Source organism: Myotis myotis, unplaced genomic scaffold, assembly GCF_014108235.1.
Source record: "Myotis myotis isolate mMyoMyo1 unplaced genomic scaffold, mMyoMyo1.p scaffold_m19_p_1, whole genome shotgun sequence".
NCBI lineage: Eukaryota > Metazoa > Chordata > Mammalia > Chiroptera > Vespertilionidae > Myotis > Myotis myotis.
This window is the reverse complement of record NW_023416313.1, coordinates 195,215,591-195,232,560: the sequence shown is the minus strand read 5'-3', so window position 1 is coordinate 195,232,560 and position 16,970 is coordinate 195,215,591. Positions and strand designations below refer to the sequence as shown.

At 41.2% G+C, this 16,970-nt stretch overlaps 1 pseudogene; it reads right to left on the bottom strand.

Moving 5' to 3' along the window:
* Positions 1-6,143: 6,143 nt before the first annotated feature.
* LOC118664760 lies at positions 6,144-6,580 on the bottom strand (annotated as a pseudogene).
* Positions 6,581-16,970: the final 10,390 nt, after the last annotated feature.

Genomic DNA, 16,970 nt, shown 5'->3' with positions numbered 1-16,970 from the left:
GACAAAACAGACATCATCCAGAACCACAGGAAGGCTGGCTGAGTGGAAATTCTACAACTAGAAAGAGAAAAGCATACTGAGACTCAGAGGAGGTGCGGTGCGGAAGTAAAATACAGAGGTACTGAGGTGCATGTGGAGAGGGCTGGCGGCTGAGGACATGGTTGTCTTTTTCAATCGGGAGGGAGTCTCAAGCTCTGAGCTCCAGTTCCGGGCGAGTCTCTGGGGACCCAGACTCATATGGGAGAAACTGGACTGTCTGGCATCAGTCGGAACTCGAGGGCAGCTTTCTCTCAGAGGTGCTTGCAGTGATTGCTGGGACACTGAGAAGCAGGGCCTCTGAAGGCAGGACTGAGAGCAGCCATAACTGCTCGCTCCACCCTGATCATCCCCTGGGACCCCACCCCACCCAAGCCATGCACGGAGGCTTTTGCATATGAAAGGCCTGGCCCTTTGCAATCTGATAATTATCTAACAAACTGCAGCTGGCCCAAGGCCCCAGGGCAACTTGCATTTCATCACAGCTGGCTCCTGCTGGGTAGCCTCAGGCAAAGGCTAGATTAGCACCTCCTTAGAGATCCAGGAGCCAGTGTGCCCAGTGATCAGAGTGGGAACATCCAGATTTCAGCTCCTCGGATCCATAAAGGACATACTCAGGGGGCAGACTCAGTGACCACCAAAGCCCCACTGAAGCAAGTCTTGTCCCGGAGGGGTGTCCCTAGCACAGAAGTTCTCCCACTGCAGACACAGCTGATTCTCACAGCCAATTGGCCTGCAGGTCAATTCCTCCCAGTGATACCTACAACAATCAAGGCTAAACGACAACAAGACTGTGCACAAAGCCCACAAAGGGGTGCACCAAGAGTGTCTACCTCAGGTAATTGGGGAGGCTGAGCCATTGGGCCCTATAGGACACCTAGCACAGAAAACCACTCTATTGACACAGTGAAGCATAAAAAAATGCGGAGACAAAGAAACAGGACACAAATGACAGAAATGGAGGAAAGCAAACGACTGGATATAGAGTTCAAAACCACACTTTTAAGGTTTTTCAAGAATTTTCTAGAAACCGCCAACAAACTTAATGAGACCCTCAAGAAATCTAATGAGACCCTCGAGGTTGTGATAAAGGACCAACGAGACATTAAGCATACACTGACTGAAATAAAGAATATTATACAGACTAGAGGATCGCAAGAATCAAGTCAAAGATTTGAAATATGAAGAAGCAAAAAACACCCAACCGGAAAAGCAAAATGAAAAAAGAATCCAAAAATACGAAGATAGTGTAAGGAGCCTCTGGGACAGCTTCAAGTGCACCAACATCCGAATTATAGAGGTGCCAGAAGAAGAGAGAGAGCAAGATATTGAAAACCTATTTGAAGAAATAATGACAGAAAACTTCCCCTACCTGGTGAAAGAAATAGACTTACAAGTCCAGGGAAGCACAAAGAACCCCAAACAAAAGGAATCTAAAGAGGACCACACCAAGACACATCATAATTAAAATGCCAAGGGCAAAAGATAAAGAGAGAATCTTAAAAGCAGCAAGAGAAAGAAACTCAGTTACCTACAAGGGAGTACCCATACGACTGTCAGCTGATTTCTCAACAGAAACTTTGCAGGCCAGAAGGGAGTGGCAAGAAATATTCAAAGTGATGAATACCAAGAACCTACAACCAAGATTACTTTATCCAGCAAAGCTATCATTCAGAATTGATGATAAAGAGCTTCACAGATAAGGAAAAGCTAAAGGAGTTCATCACCACCAAACCAGTATTATATGAAATGCTGAAAGGTATCCTTTAAGAAGAGGAAGAAGAAGAAAAAGGTAAAGATACAAGCTATGAACAACAAATGCACATCTATCAACAAGTGAATCTGAAAATCAAGTGAATAAATAATCTGATGAACAGAATGAACTGGTGATTATAATAAAATCAGGGACATAGAAAGGGAGTGGACTGCCTATTCTTGGGGGAGAAAGGGGTGTGGGGGATGCGGGAAGAGACTGAACAAAAATCGTGCACCTATGGATGAGGACGGGGGAGGGGAGGTGGTGAGGGCGGAGGGTGGGGTGGGAAACGGGTGGAGGGGAGCTATGGGGGGAAAAAGAGGAACAACTGTAATAATCTGAACAACAAAGATTTAATTAAAAAAAATACCTTCACAATAGTTCAGAAGTGTAACTGTGCTAAGTTTTTAGAATCAGACACAGTTACAAACGATTGTCACTGCCCAAGGGTTTATACAATCATTTCTCTGATTCATTATTGTTATCATCTGGACAGTCCTATTTGTCAGAAAGGTGGGACTTTTCACTTTAATTGTGTATGGAATTCATTAATCATTTGTTATCATCTTAATCAAGAGGAATGAATATTGTAATAAACACTCACTGATAGCCTCCAGTGCACTAAGATGCTACTTATGAAAAACAATGCACTGGGATAGTTCAGAATGTTCCCTCCGCCTTGGGTGTGCTTACTAATTTGCTGAATGTTCTCCGAAGGCTTTTAATGGTAAAGGAAAAGTACTAGGTGCTCTCTTTAGTGTGTTAACTGAGAGCACAATGTCTAGTCTTTGGTCCACACGCAAATGCTATTATAGGACCTGACTTAAAAATACTGTGGCTTCCCCCTCCTACCTTGTAAGCTTCTTGGAAACCCTGTATCATCACATCATCACATTACTGATCATTGTCATTTTGTCAGTGCCGAACATGTTGCTTCGCATTTTGGCAGGTGTTCAGCGATTGTTTGTTGAATGAATCCATCTTTTTTTTTTTTTTTAATATATTTTATTGATTTTTTACAGAGAGGAAGGGAGAGAGATAGAGAGTTAGAAACATCGATGAGAGAGAAACATCGATCAGCTGCCTCCTGCACATCTCCCACTGGGGATGTGCGCGCAACCCAGGTACATGCCCTTGACCGGAATCGAACCTGGGACCCTTGAGTCTGCAGGCCGACGCTCTATCCACTGAGCCAAACCGGTTTCGGCTGAATCCATCTTTGATTAGTAAACTTTTCCATCAGTCAAGTCATTCAGGTAACAGGAAAAACTCAGGACTTAACAGTCTTCCGCGTTCAGGAGATTATTATTATTATTGTTGTCAGTTTTATTTCTACTACAGATGCAATAATTTAAACTTACCTACCAAAGTATGCAATTTCATTGACTACAACTTCTCTCTTGTCTTCAGATTCCTAAACTGTAAAACGAGGGAGACATTTTCTAACAATACTTGATAATCAACTGAATGGCTATGTTACCCACAGCATGTCATGCAAATACAAAGCACTAATAATGCTATTACAATTGTAAGATCCGCATGAGTGGTCAGGATCTCTAATTCTATAGTCATATTGCAAAAACAAGATGTACTCAGCTCAAACAAAAGAATCTTCTGTCAGAAGTGTCATCACAGATAATCATAGGCAAATGTGCTGGTGTCTGCACTTTTCATCTAAAACTGATGTCTGTTACTTTAAGTACGACAATCTTGCTCTTTACAACATATTAAAAATAGGTACTTATTAAAATGCAAAATAGCTATTGCTGATAGGTATCCTGATGGAGATAAAAAGAACAGTTTTTAGAATTGAAACTACTTAGTATAATGGCAGAAACAAAGACCAAGAAGTGAGAAAACTCAGTGTGTGTGTTGATATTAGTGTGGAGATAGCAGATACTGAGGGCAGAAAACAAGACAAAAACGGTGAGCTGGGGTCAGACTGGGGAGGGCCTTGAATCCTCTATTACCTGGAGCAATTGTACTTCATGCTGAGGTGAACAGGAAATCTTGATGCTGTGTGAGCAGAAATCTGGCTGTTATGTAAACCATGTTTGGGAGGCTAGTCTCGTAATGAAATGAAGCAGAGACCAAGAGCAAGGGGATAATCCTTGCTCTCACAGAGTACAGATTTTTTTTTAACAGTAGTTTTGTCCTAGAGCAGTGGTGGTTTTAAAAAATATATTTGTATTGATTTCAGAGAGGAAGGGAGAGGGAGAGAGAGATAGAAACTAAACTGTTACCCAAAGTCATTATCAAACTTACAGTGCCATCAAAAGTGTATGAGGCACCCTAGCTGGTTTGACTCAGTGATTACAGCCTCAGCCTGCGGACTAAAGGGTCACAGGTTTGATTTAGGTCAAGCGCACATATCTCAGTTGCAGGCTCAATCCCTGGCCCCGGTTAGGGCGCATGTGGGAGTCAACCAATTGATGTGTCTCTCTCTCATCAATCTTTCTGTCTCCCTCCTTTCCATTCTCCCCCCCCCCACCACCAAAAGTGTTTGAAGGGGGAGGGGGATGGAGAGAGGGTTGGTGGAGGCAGGAGAGGGCATAGAGGGGATAAATGGTGGTGGAAAAAACAAATAAAAAGTACATGAGAGTTTTCTATAAATTAAGCAACTCCACTTTCTCACCAAACATTAAAAAAATTGATCAATTCTTAAGTTTCTGCCAATCTGGTAGGTATAAAATGGTAACTCACTGTTTTTAACTTGTACTTCTCTGATCACTAATGAAGTTAACAATATTTCCATATGTTTATTGGCCATAATTCTCCCCCTTCTGTGTAATACCTAACCAAATCATTTGCCCATTTTCTGGTTGGTTTGCATTTCTTCTTCCTTAAAAAAAATTATACACACACACACACACACACACACACACACACACACACACACACAGATTGATTTCAGAAAGAGGAAAAGGAAGGAGAGATAGAAACATCAATGATGAGAGAGAATCGTTGATCAGCTGCCTTCTGCACGCCCCCTTCTGGGGACTGAGCCTGCAACCCAGGCATGTGCCCTAATCAGGAATCGATCTGGGACCCCCTGACTCATGGGCCGATGCTCAACCACTGAGCCATATCGGCAGTTTGTATTTCTTTATTGATTTCCCAGGCCGCCTCTGTCTTATATCAGATTTCCTATTTCTATGAATCTGTTTTTAGCATCTGTTTCTGGACTAATTCATTTTATTTTATTATTTAAAACAGATCAGCTAAAAATCTATTCTCATTGAAAGCTTCAGTGAAGGAATATATAAGAAATTTTTGAAAACAGTCAGTAATCACTGAGGATTCCTGTGCCACCAGAGGGAGCCCCAGGGGGTCCATGAAGGTGCAGCACGCACAGCACTGAAGCTATACGAAGGGTAGGGGAGCCTAGCTGTACCCAGCACTTCATGAGCATTTTTCACTATTACCTACAGCAAGATCTCAGGGTTTAAAGCTTTTTTGCAGTATGTCTCATCTTTCCCTATTTTTATTTCATTTTCCCATATCACTATGGCATAGTAAGACACATCATGAAATAACTATTGCTCACAGGATTGTTTTTTGGAAGAAAATCATGTTATCCTAATTGATTCACAAACAATCACATCACAAAAGCTGGTTTAAGGAGGCCATACAAACATTGGCCCTGCCTCAAACACAATACCATCTCAGTGAACTTCCATACAGTAAAAATACCCTCTCCCATTGCAATCCTGAGGCAAGGGAACTATTAATGATAGAAGAGAGGTTAACTGCTACTTTTATACTTTCACTATGGATTATATTTTTACACTAAATTAACTTGGTCATGAGAGATGATTTTCATTTTCTTATATATCCTTTTTTTAAATTCAAATTCCATTCTGATCACTCATGGTCCAAGAACACCCAAATAATGAACAAACACAAAAACAAAAAAGCAAAAAATAAAAATAAATAAATAAAAAACAAGCCAACCCAAACAGAGGTTAAAGATTGGTCTTCGAATATTATAGTCAGTGAGTCCACACTTGCCTGAGATCTCGCTGACATAAAACCACATCCACAACTCAGTGGCCACAAACCATTCAGCAGAACTTCCTTAACTGTAAGCTGTTTGAAGCTACCAGTTTGAGAACTACTGACTATTTTTTTTTTTAAGCTGTGAATAGCTGTAGAGATATAAACAGGGGTCAGAGGAACCAGCTCAGCTGTGGCCCGGTGCCAAAATGTGGCCAATCAAGCCTCTGAGGACGTCACAGCAGTGTTTGCCAGCGTGGGGACCTTCTCTGCCAGCTTACAGATAAGTTGGGCCTTGGTTTTAGGATGGAAAGTTGGCAGCCTCCAACCGAGAGATGATTTTCCGTGTCTTACATCAGGCTAATCCACCGGCAAATCTGCCCGGTCTCAGCACCTCGCTGAAACCCTCCCCAAGTTTACGGTCACCCTGGTCCTGGGCACACTCCCAACCTGTTGCATGTCACAGTGACACGGGGCAAACTGCTGATGCCCTGGGTTCCCTCATGCTCCTGATAAGTGATGTCAGGCCTTGAGGGCTTAGCATTACTTCCTCCACTGAAGCCCCAGAGACGGCAGGATCCCGGCTGTGGCTGACAGCAGAGCCCACAGCCACGCCAGCTGGGCCATCAGGCCTGGTTGCCGGGGTGCAGCAGCAGGTGAGCCAACAGCAGGTGGTGGAGCTGCTGGGGGCGTCTGAGTGGCTGGTGCCGGCCTGGGCACAGCTCTCATCTGAGGTGCCTGGCAGGCCAGAGGGGCCATGCGGAAGGTGTAGCTTCGAGTTCCAGAAGGCATCACAACAGGGTGGCAGTTTGGCATCTACAAGTGTTAGGGGCAGAAATAGAAAGGTGGAGACTAACTATAATGAGCAGAAATATTAACCGTGCTCTGTTAACCATGATTGTTCTGTTCTGAGTAGAAAAAGCACATTCTAACCTGGATGAGAGTTGCATGCCCCAGGACATGGGAGTTAACATCGGAATGTAGTCCATCCTCCTTTTCCAAGAACTGCCTATCATCATGGGAAGTTTAACAACCTTGTTGCTGAAAGTCTTGTCCCAGAAGCACCCACTCTTTGCAATACCCCAGCCTGCATTGCCTGTAACCAGTACACCTCGCCTACTTCCCCACGTCTGTAATTCCTACTTTCCCACGCAATCATTGTCCTTCTATCCAATATAAACAGCTCGCTTATGGGAAGGGTAGAACAGATTTTCATGGGTGACCTGCTACTCTCCTATATTATCAGCATTGTTGCAATAAACATTCATATAGGATTCAACCCTGTATCTGCTTAATGGGTTTAAGAAGTGATAGGCAGCCCTGACCCATTGGTTGTCCGGTTTCACAAGTTCGAAACTCGGAGATTGCCCAGTAGGATTTTTAATGGCCTTCCTGAATCTCTATTCCAGCAGTTTTCAACAGATCAACAGCTGTCTGGTGTAAATGTCCTCTCTTGAACCATAAATCCACTTTGGAATAGGTCATATAATAGAGTTGTATCTTAATGGTCACCTTGCATAATAAGGTTGCATCTGATTGGTTAATTCTTTTTTTAAATATATTTTTATTGACCTCAGAGAGGAAGGGAGAGGGAGAGAGATAGAAACATCAATGATAAGAGAGAATCATTGATCAGCTGCCTCCTTCATGCCCCCTACTGGGGATCTACCATAACTGGGGCATGTGCCCTGACCAGGAATCAAACCGTGCCCTCCAGGTTCATGGGTTGAGGCTCAACCACTGAGCCATGCTGGCTGGACTGATTGGTTAATTCTTGGTACCAGAAATCCTTATATACACCTTTTTTTTTTTTTTAAAGTCATTTTGGAACAAAAAGAATAGGTAATTACTACTACTATTATTATTTGTAACTCTATCAAACTTATTCCTATTTTTTGTCAGATCAGAAAAAAATACATTTTTTTTGACGGGCCACAGAATTTTAGTAATTAGTTTGTGTGCCATGAAATGAAAAATGTTGAAAATCGCTGCTGTATTCCTAGAGTGTTCTACAGCCATCACAGTCTTGCTCTCCCCTAGACTGCGGGGCCAATTCTGGAGGTGGAAAGTTTAGTGCATTAGCCTAGTCACTTCCTACACATTGTGTCCTGTTCTAATCTTGTTGGCCAGGACTAGCAAGGAGATTCTGCCGCCTCCTAAACCCTCATTGCAAGTAACAAGATTTGTGTTTTGTTTTTCATTCACCAGGTTCCCATCTGAAAATCAGCACCTCCATGACTGTGTTCCTGAAGAGACCCAAGGCCTGTGCTGAAACCGAGGGCAGTGACATGAACTCTGGACTCTAATCCTCAAGGCACTAACAACCAGGAATGCAGAGTGGCTTTATGAAGGTGGAGTGTCTGCTTGTTTGTTTTCCCACACTGATTTCTGGAACAGAGATAATTCTGGAATATGGACAGGCCACAAGCCAAGTCGGTTGGCTGCTTCTCCCTTAGTCCTGGTTGCTAGGAATCTGAAAAATTATTTTATGTTCGATGACTACAGCTTTGCTTAAACATTTCTTGACTTATTTATTTATTTATTTATTTATTTATTTATTTATTTATTTATTGAATCAGTGAATATTTTTGCTATCCACTTTGTAATACAGCGGAATATAAAGGATTGACAGAATCCCTGCCATCAAGAGCTTATGGGTAGCAGGAGCAAGTTGTAACTAGGTAAGTGCTACGAAGACTGAAAGTAACCTTACAACATGAGGACTTAACCTCAAGTAGTTAACATTTATTACTAGATATTTGCCTTTTACTCTTGTTTTTTAAATTGTTTTGGTTTTACAGTCTAATTTATTTCAAGTCAATGCAAATTCACTTATAGAATTTGCATAGTTGTAGGCAAAGGTGCATTTGCCCTTGTAGTCACTTTCAAATATCCCTTCTTTCACAAAGAATTTGAGGTGATGTATCATGGGAGTATGTACTAGAATTTCTGAGCTGGGATTTTCACTGATGCAACTACTGACTTAACAAGAAAACTCTAAGTGATATAAGAGCTGATTCAACAGGAAAGGAGAGAACATGGGGGTAAGAGTTAGTGCAACTCCTTAGCCAGTCTAGAATGAAGAGAAGAAAGAAGAGGCCAGGCAAGTGACATCCATGGGTCTGGCTCTAGCATCTGAACTCAGTAAAGCTGGATGTAGAGAACTGGAAAGGGTCTGCTCCAGCAAAAGGTTGCCATGCAGGAATGATGGCCCAGGGTGGCCAGAGCATCCCAATTTATAAGAGAAGCTTAGAATTTAGATTTTTTAATGAAATTCTCAATTTTTAATGTCAACTTAAAACTTTTAAACACAATTGTGCAAGCTGAATAGAATGTCTGCCTTTTTGCGATCTGTAATTTAGACTCTGCATTTCATTATGACTTTTTTTTAAGCCAAGTTATTATTATTATTATTTTAAACTATTTATTTATTAAATTAATTGGGGTGACAGTGGTCAACATGAACATACAGGCTTCAGGGTGTGGGTTTCTATGTTACAAGATCTGTATATGGCACTGTGTGCCCAACACCCAAAGTCAAATCTTCTACTGTCACCTTCTCTTAGGCCCCCCTTCATCCTCTTCTTTCCCCCTTACCATGCTGCTATTTGTGTGCACGAGTTTCAGTTTGATATCCCACATGTGAGAGACAAGCTCTTTTAATTACTCTCTTCTAGATGTACCTTTCTCTAGAAAGGGAAACCAGTGGGGGACAATGTTCTTTAAACTTTTTAGTCTGTAAAACTTTTTCCTCTGTAAAGAAAACTTCTCTGGGGAGACAGGGACAATGCCCTTTGATCTACTTCCTTTCTCAGCCAGGTCACTTTGAGATACTAGAAGCCAGTGAACAAGGATGGGGGTGAAGGTTGGCTGTAGGGAGGGAGAGATGAGTCCTTCCTCTGCAGCTCAGAGTGGGAGAAAAGCTGGGGCACAGCCTTTGGGGCAGGTAACACCGAGCCTGAGCTTGAGTCTCCTCAATAAATCTTTAAAAGGGGAACTACGTTCATGCAGCCAAGTGGATGAGCAACAAATGTGGGTTTTAGTCAGATCTTGCCTATTTCATTACATACCCAGTGAGCAGACAGATTAAAAATTTAACTCAGCTTATTTTACTTCTCCTAAATAATTTTGACTAAAAGTCTAAAAAGTGAAGTGATTATTCATTTAACCTAGATTTAGAGATAATCTGTTGACCATCCAAACCTGTAGAGAATGTTTTTGAGTTTCTTTGAGCCAAACTGATGGCAATGCCAGGGAACAAGATCTCAAATGCTCCAGAGGATAACAGTTTTGCAGCTTCTTTTATGCATTTGAAATACAGGAGGGAATTTAAGAAAGATTACAGGGAGGAAACTAAGATGGCGGCATAGATAAACACCGGGAAATTTCTGCTTCCCACAACAATCGATAAATGCATCAAAAACACAAGGTGGACATCATCCAGAGCTACAGGAGGGCTGGCTGAGTGTAAATTCTACAACTAGAAGGAGAGAAAAGCACACTGCGAGCGGGAGGAGCTGCGGAGGTGGAGTGCAGAGGTACGGGGGCTCGCGCGCGCGCGCGCGCGCGGAAAGGGTCTGGCACCTGAGGACGCGGCTGTCTTTTTGAATCCGGAGGGAGACACAAGCTCCCGACGGCTCTGAACTCCGGTTCCGGGAAGTCTCTGGGGACCCAGGGCTCATACGGGGAGATACTGGACTGTCTGGCAGCGGGCGAGCTTGAGAGCGGCTTTCCCTCAGAGGTGCTTGCAGCCGTTGCCGGGACACTGGGACTCGCGACTCCTTAGGGCAGGGCTGAGGCTCCGCCATAGCTGCTTTCTCAGCCCTTTGATTCCTTGAGACCCCGCCCCGCCCAGGCTGCGGCAGAGGCTTTTGCATATGAATGCCCCGGCCATTTGCAACCTGTAATTACCTAACCGCAGCCGGGCCAGATAGACTCAGAGCTTCCAAGAGAAGGCCCAGGCCCCACAGCGGCTTGCATTGCTACACAGCTGAGCATCATCAGGGCAGCTGATTCTCACTGCCAATTGCCCTGGAGGTCAATTCCTCCCAGTGATCCTACAACAACCAAGGCATAGCTACAACAAGACTGTGCACAAAGCCCACGAGGGGGTGCACCAAGAGTGTCCACCTCAGGTAACTGGGGAGGCTGAGCTACTGGGCCCTACAGGACACCTAGCACACAAAGCCACTCTATCAACACAGGGAAGCAACCAAAATGCGGAGACAAAGAAACAGGTCACAAATGGCAGAAATGGAGGAAAGCAAACGATTGGATATAGAGTTTAAGGCCACGGTTATAAGGTTTTTCAAGAATTTTATGGAAACTGCCGATAAATTTAATGAATCCCTCAATAAGTATAGGGAGACCATGGAGGACATGAAAAAGGACCAACTAGAAATTAAGCATACACTGACTGAAATAAAGAATAATTTACAGAGATCCAGCAGCAGAAAAGAGGATCCCAAGAATCAAGTCAAAGATTTGAAATACAAAGAAACAAAAAATACCCAACCGAAAAAGAAAAAAGAAAAGAGATTCCAAAAATATGAAGATAGTGTAAGGAACCTCTGGGACAACTTCAAGCGTACCAACATCAGAATTATAGGGGTACCAGAAGGAGAGAGAGGGCAAGATATTGAAAACCTTTTTGAAGAAATAATGACAGAAAACTTCCCCTACCTGGTGAAAGAAATGGACTTACAAGTCCAGGAAGCGCAGAGAACCCCAAACAAAAGGAATCCAAGGAGGACCACACCAAGACACATCATAATTAAAATGCCAAGAGCAAAAGATAAAGAGAGAATCTTAAAAGCAGCAAGAGAAAGACAGTCAGTTACCTACAAGGGAGTACCCATACGACTGTCAGCTGATTTCTCAACAGAAACCATGCAGGCCAGAAGAGAGTGGCAAGAAATATTCAAAGTGATGAATAGCAAGAACCTGCAACCAAGATTACTTTATCCAGCAAAGCTATCATTCAGAATAGAAGGTCAGATAAAGAGCTTCACGGATAAGAAAAAGCTAAAGGAGTTCATCACCACCAAACCAGCATTATATGAAATGCTGAAAGGTATTCTTTAAGAAGAGGAAGAAGAAAAAGGAACTCTTACCATTTGCCACAGCATGGATGGAACTTGAGAGCGGATAAATACCACAGGATCTCACTCATTTGTGGAATATAATGAACAACATAAGCTGATGAACAAGGACTGATCCAGAGACGGAGAGGCATTGATTGGACTGTCGGGACTTGGAGGGAAGGTAGGGGAGGGTGGGGGTAAGGGGGAAAGATCAACCAAAGGACTTATATGCAAGCATATAGGCCTAACCAATGGACATGGACAACGGGGGGGTGAGGGCATGAGCGGGGGTGGGGGGCGTGGGGGGTAGAGGGTAACGTGGGGACAAGGACACATATGTAATATCTTAATCAATAAAAATATATTAAAAAAAAAAAAAAAAAAGAAAGATTACAGGGAGATGGGAGGCACAAGGTGGGGACTGGATTACAGGAGAGTTAAGATGATGTGCTCTCAAGGGTGGTTATGGCTAAGGTGTGTTAACCTAGATGCACAGAAAAAATGAACAGGGCTTGCTTATGGCAAAGACAAACCTTTTACTAAAGAAGATGTATGCCTGGGGCATGACTACCCACATGACCTGCCCAGTTAGGAATTTATGATCAGATCACCACCTGAGGTTACTTTCGAACAACCCCCCCTTTTCTGTCCACAAATCTATTCATGTATTCACACTGCAAATGTGGACTAAACTCTTTCAAGATAAAAACCATAATATGACTGCGTTTATTACCTCCCTGGTACTTTCTATTTAGCACAGTGACCTAACATTGATTGGCTTATTAAATATAAATTTAATAGTTCATAAGCCTTATACTTAACATTTTCTTGTATCAGTGAACAAGGTTCCTTTTCTTCAGGGACATTAGATTTTTCTCCCAGTGCATGGCTCAATATTAATTTCCCATCCTCTTTCTGTATGCCTTCCCTAAAATGGAGACTACAGAGATTGGAAATATCTTTTGAGATCCTGCTTGAATGCCTTGAACTATTTGCTTATTTCTGAGGAATAGTGTCTAGAAGCCTATAATAAGCAGCCCAAAACTTCTAATTCAAGCCAGTAGTGCTTGTCTTTGCATAATGACATCTCTAGGTTATGTGCTAAAGTGAGTCTTAGACATGGTAATCCTTGTTTTGCCCATTTCTTTAGTTTGTGGGCTGTGCTTGACAGTTTCATGTATACTTCTAGCCTTTCTTATAAAATTCAACAAAACATAAGGTTAAGCAGCAAAAATAAATAAGTAATACGCAAATTCTGAACCTGAATAGTGTAAACTCAATCCTCAAAAAGTGAATGCAAAAATCTAGCATCAAATGCATATAAAATTTTGATCTCATTTTATTTTACTATTTACAATTAAATTTTTTATTTTAAATAATGGAGAGGGCTGGCTAGGTAGCTCAGTTGGTTAGAGCATTGTTCTGATACACCAAGGTTGCAGGTTCAATCCCCAATCTGGGCACATCCAAGACTCAACCAATGAGTGCATAAATAAGTGGAACAGCAAATCAGTGTTTCTCTCTCTCAAATTAATCAATCAATCAATAAAGTTTTTAAACAGAGGAGAGTAACAAAGCATGTAAATAAATGTAATACCCCAAGTTATTTGACTTTTTAGTTTTCTAAGGCAATGGTCTCCAAAATCTGGTGTTTGTCCTTTAGAACTATGCAAGAAAATCCATTGGAGCATGGGAAGAAACTATTATATAAATATTTACTTATATTTTTATTACATCCTTAAAAATATTTGTGTGCTGTATTATGTACCTTGTTGCTGGGGTCCAACCTCAGCAGGTCCAGGGGTCCCCAAAGGTGTGGACGGAGTCGGCGAAGAAGGAACGACACAGAGGCAGCGTTCAGTTGATCAGCAGCCTAGCCAGGATCTCTAGCCAGGATCTCCAGCCAAGTTCTGGTCAGGATCTCCAGCGAAGTTCTATCCAGGATCTCCAGCCAGGTTCAGTCACCAGGTTCTAGTCAGGTTCTCTTGCCATGTTCTATCCAGGTTCTGTAGCCAGGTTCTGTCTAGTTTCTCCAGCCAGGTTCTCTCGCTAGGTTCTGTCTCTAGGTTCTGTGGCCAGTTTCTGTCCAGGATCTTTTGCCATGTTCTCTCCAGCGAAGTTCTTCTGTCTCTAGGTTCTGTGTAGGTTCTTTGTCTAGCTTCTGTGTCTAGGTTCTGTGTCCTGTTGTCTTGTTACATCTGTATTTATACCAGTTGATTCCAATCCTATCAATCTCTATTCCAAAGGTTAGGGCGTTTCAGGGAGTAAAGATTATGTAGCTTAAGCATGATTGTTCATAGTTAAAGTGATTAATTACCCGCCTGGCACTTAGTTAAGAGGTTTTATTCCCTCCCTAACTTCAGGGGAAAATCCCTACCTGGGGAAACAACCTTTCTCAGAGACCTTGGTTAAAACACATAGTGCCAAGAAGGTGAGCAAACATATTAAGAACCATATATGCCATATATGCCAGGTCCCTTGAAACAGCAAGGATGGACCGGCTCCCGGCACCTTGTGTATTGGTACAGTGATACACATATATAATGTAGAAATAAATAAGTAATATGCAAAAATGTTTGGAGAGCACTCTTAAAGTTCGTACACTTTAATTTCATACATTTTGTTCAAATTCTGAGAAAGCTGTGGGATAAATTTTCATTTTCAAAATGAGTAAACTGAAATGCACAGCTAGATATAAAATATTAAATGATTACATTAGGAATAGTTATTTTTCTCATTTTTAATCTACTTTTTAATATAGATGATATATACATTTTCATTTTCACTTGGAAAATACATTGATATATAAATATATCTGAATACATAAGATCATAAATGCATACATATAAACTTAAATGATTGTATAACAGCCCATTTTCACATATATACTCTCAAAAAAATTGAAATGAAACTAATGTGCAATAAGAATTATAATGCTGATAATACATCTAGTAACCTCATCCCAGATGTTTCGTTTTATGAAACAAGCCTTTCTTTTATTTTTTAAATATATTTTTATTAATGTCAGAGAAAAGGGAGAGGGAGAGAGAGATAGAAATATAAATGATGAGAGAGAATCATTGATCAGCTGCCTCCTGCACACTCACTACTGGGGATTGAACCAGAAACCCAGGCATGTGCCCTGCCAGGAATCGAACTGTGACCTCCTGGTTCATAGGTCGACACTCGGCCGCTAAGCAACACTGGCCTGGCCAGACAAGCCTTTCTTGAACATGCTATTTAGGTAGACATGATTCTATAGTAAGCTGGTATTAATTAGATGTGCGTGCTTTGTTGTGTGAAGATCTTATTTCACATCTTTATTTCTATCTCTATAATATATATATTTGTATATGATATATGTATATGTAGACACACACACACACACACACACACACCCGCAGCTGCCAAAGATAGAGTCCTTAGGGTCTATTACTGGTAGAGTACAGTCTTTGTACCAAAGGAACCTCATTCCAGGAGGTCTGAAAGCACAAAGAATGTAACTATTGAGTCATTGCAACTATGTTTCTTTCACCAGTACCCTCAAACTATTGGCTGAAATTTCTATTAAAAAAAAAAAGTTAGCCTTTCTGTGTGAACAACAGAAAGAGGATACATCAAAAGCCAGGTTGGGGTGCATGGTGAGGAAAGGCTGGCATTATAAAAGAAATTAAGTCCACACAGTCAGTGAGAGAAAAAGCAGAGAATCAAAGAGGTGCTATCAACAGAAGTCACTAGAGAACAAAACAAAACAAAACATGTCAAACAAAATAAGCAGCTTAAATTATAAAGAATAAAAGAGATTGAGAAAACCCTTTGAAACATGAAACATCTATTTCCACCACTCTAATCCTTTAAAGCTCTATATTCTTTTCTTTGGTCATTTGCCCTAAATTACTTAAAACAAATACTTAACAAGAGACAGATTAATTGAGTTAATCTTTTAGCTTTTGGCTAAACTGAGATGAGGCCAACAAATGTATCAGCATTTAATGGATAAATTTTGAATAAGTATGGGATTCAGTTAATATCTCAGCCCAATTATATATTTTTTAGCCCAATCACTTTTAATATGCATATTGACATGGTCTTACTCCAATAAACATTAGGTTCTTTGAACAAATATGACTTAAAAATATTTTCAGTCCTCTAGTAGCAAAACTCATTGATCAGAGATGACTAAAATTTTTACCCTTTACAATTTATAATTTCCAACATTTTGATGTTTGAATATTCCAATAATATCTAAAAATTTCCAATATATAGTGTTCAACAAGTGTGAAATACTAATAGGAAATCTTTAAAATTACAACTAACTCTCACTAGAATGTGAATGTATATAACAAAAGGAATAAAAGTAAATGGAAGTCTTCACTTGCTGAAATTCTTTTGTTAATGGCATCAGGAATGTTTTCTAAAACTATTTAAATAATAGACACAAGATGATAAGAATATTTTAGCAATACTTGACACCGTTAGTTGCATATCTGTTTCAATTTACTGGCAAAAATAGCATCAACTGAAATACTATAGAGTTGCAGCAGTATTTCTCAACTTAAATTAGATGCACCTATAGTATCTAATGAATTCAATACAGAAAGGTTATCACATAGGTACCGCACCCTTGCACAACTCAAATAAAAACATTTTTAATTCTTAGTTGTGTTTTATTAGACTCTCTCTGTCCCTCATAGCAAGCTGGAGAGAGGTTTTTCTGCTGGCTGTAAAAGAAGTGAGCTGCTGCCCAGCCTGTGTGGCTCAATGGTTAAGTGTCAACCCATGAACCAGGTCATGGTTCTATTCCTGGTCAGGGCACATGCCTGGGTTTGGGCTTGATCCCCAGTATGAGGTGTGCAGGAGGCAGCTGAATGATGATTCTCTCTCATTATTGATGTTTCTATCTCTCTCTTCCTCTCTCTCTGAAATCAATAAATACTTACATATTTTTAAAGGAAGTGAGCTGCCATATTGTGCCAGGGCTGCATGATGAAGATCTGAGGGCGACCTCTAGAATCTGAGAGGAGTCCCCTGCAGACAGCCAGCTAGAAAATGGGACCTCAGTCCTATAACTGCAAGAACAGAATCCTGCCCACAACCAG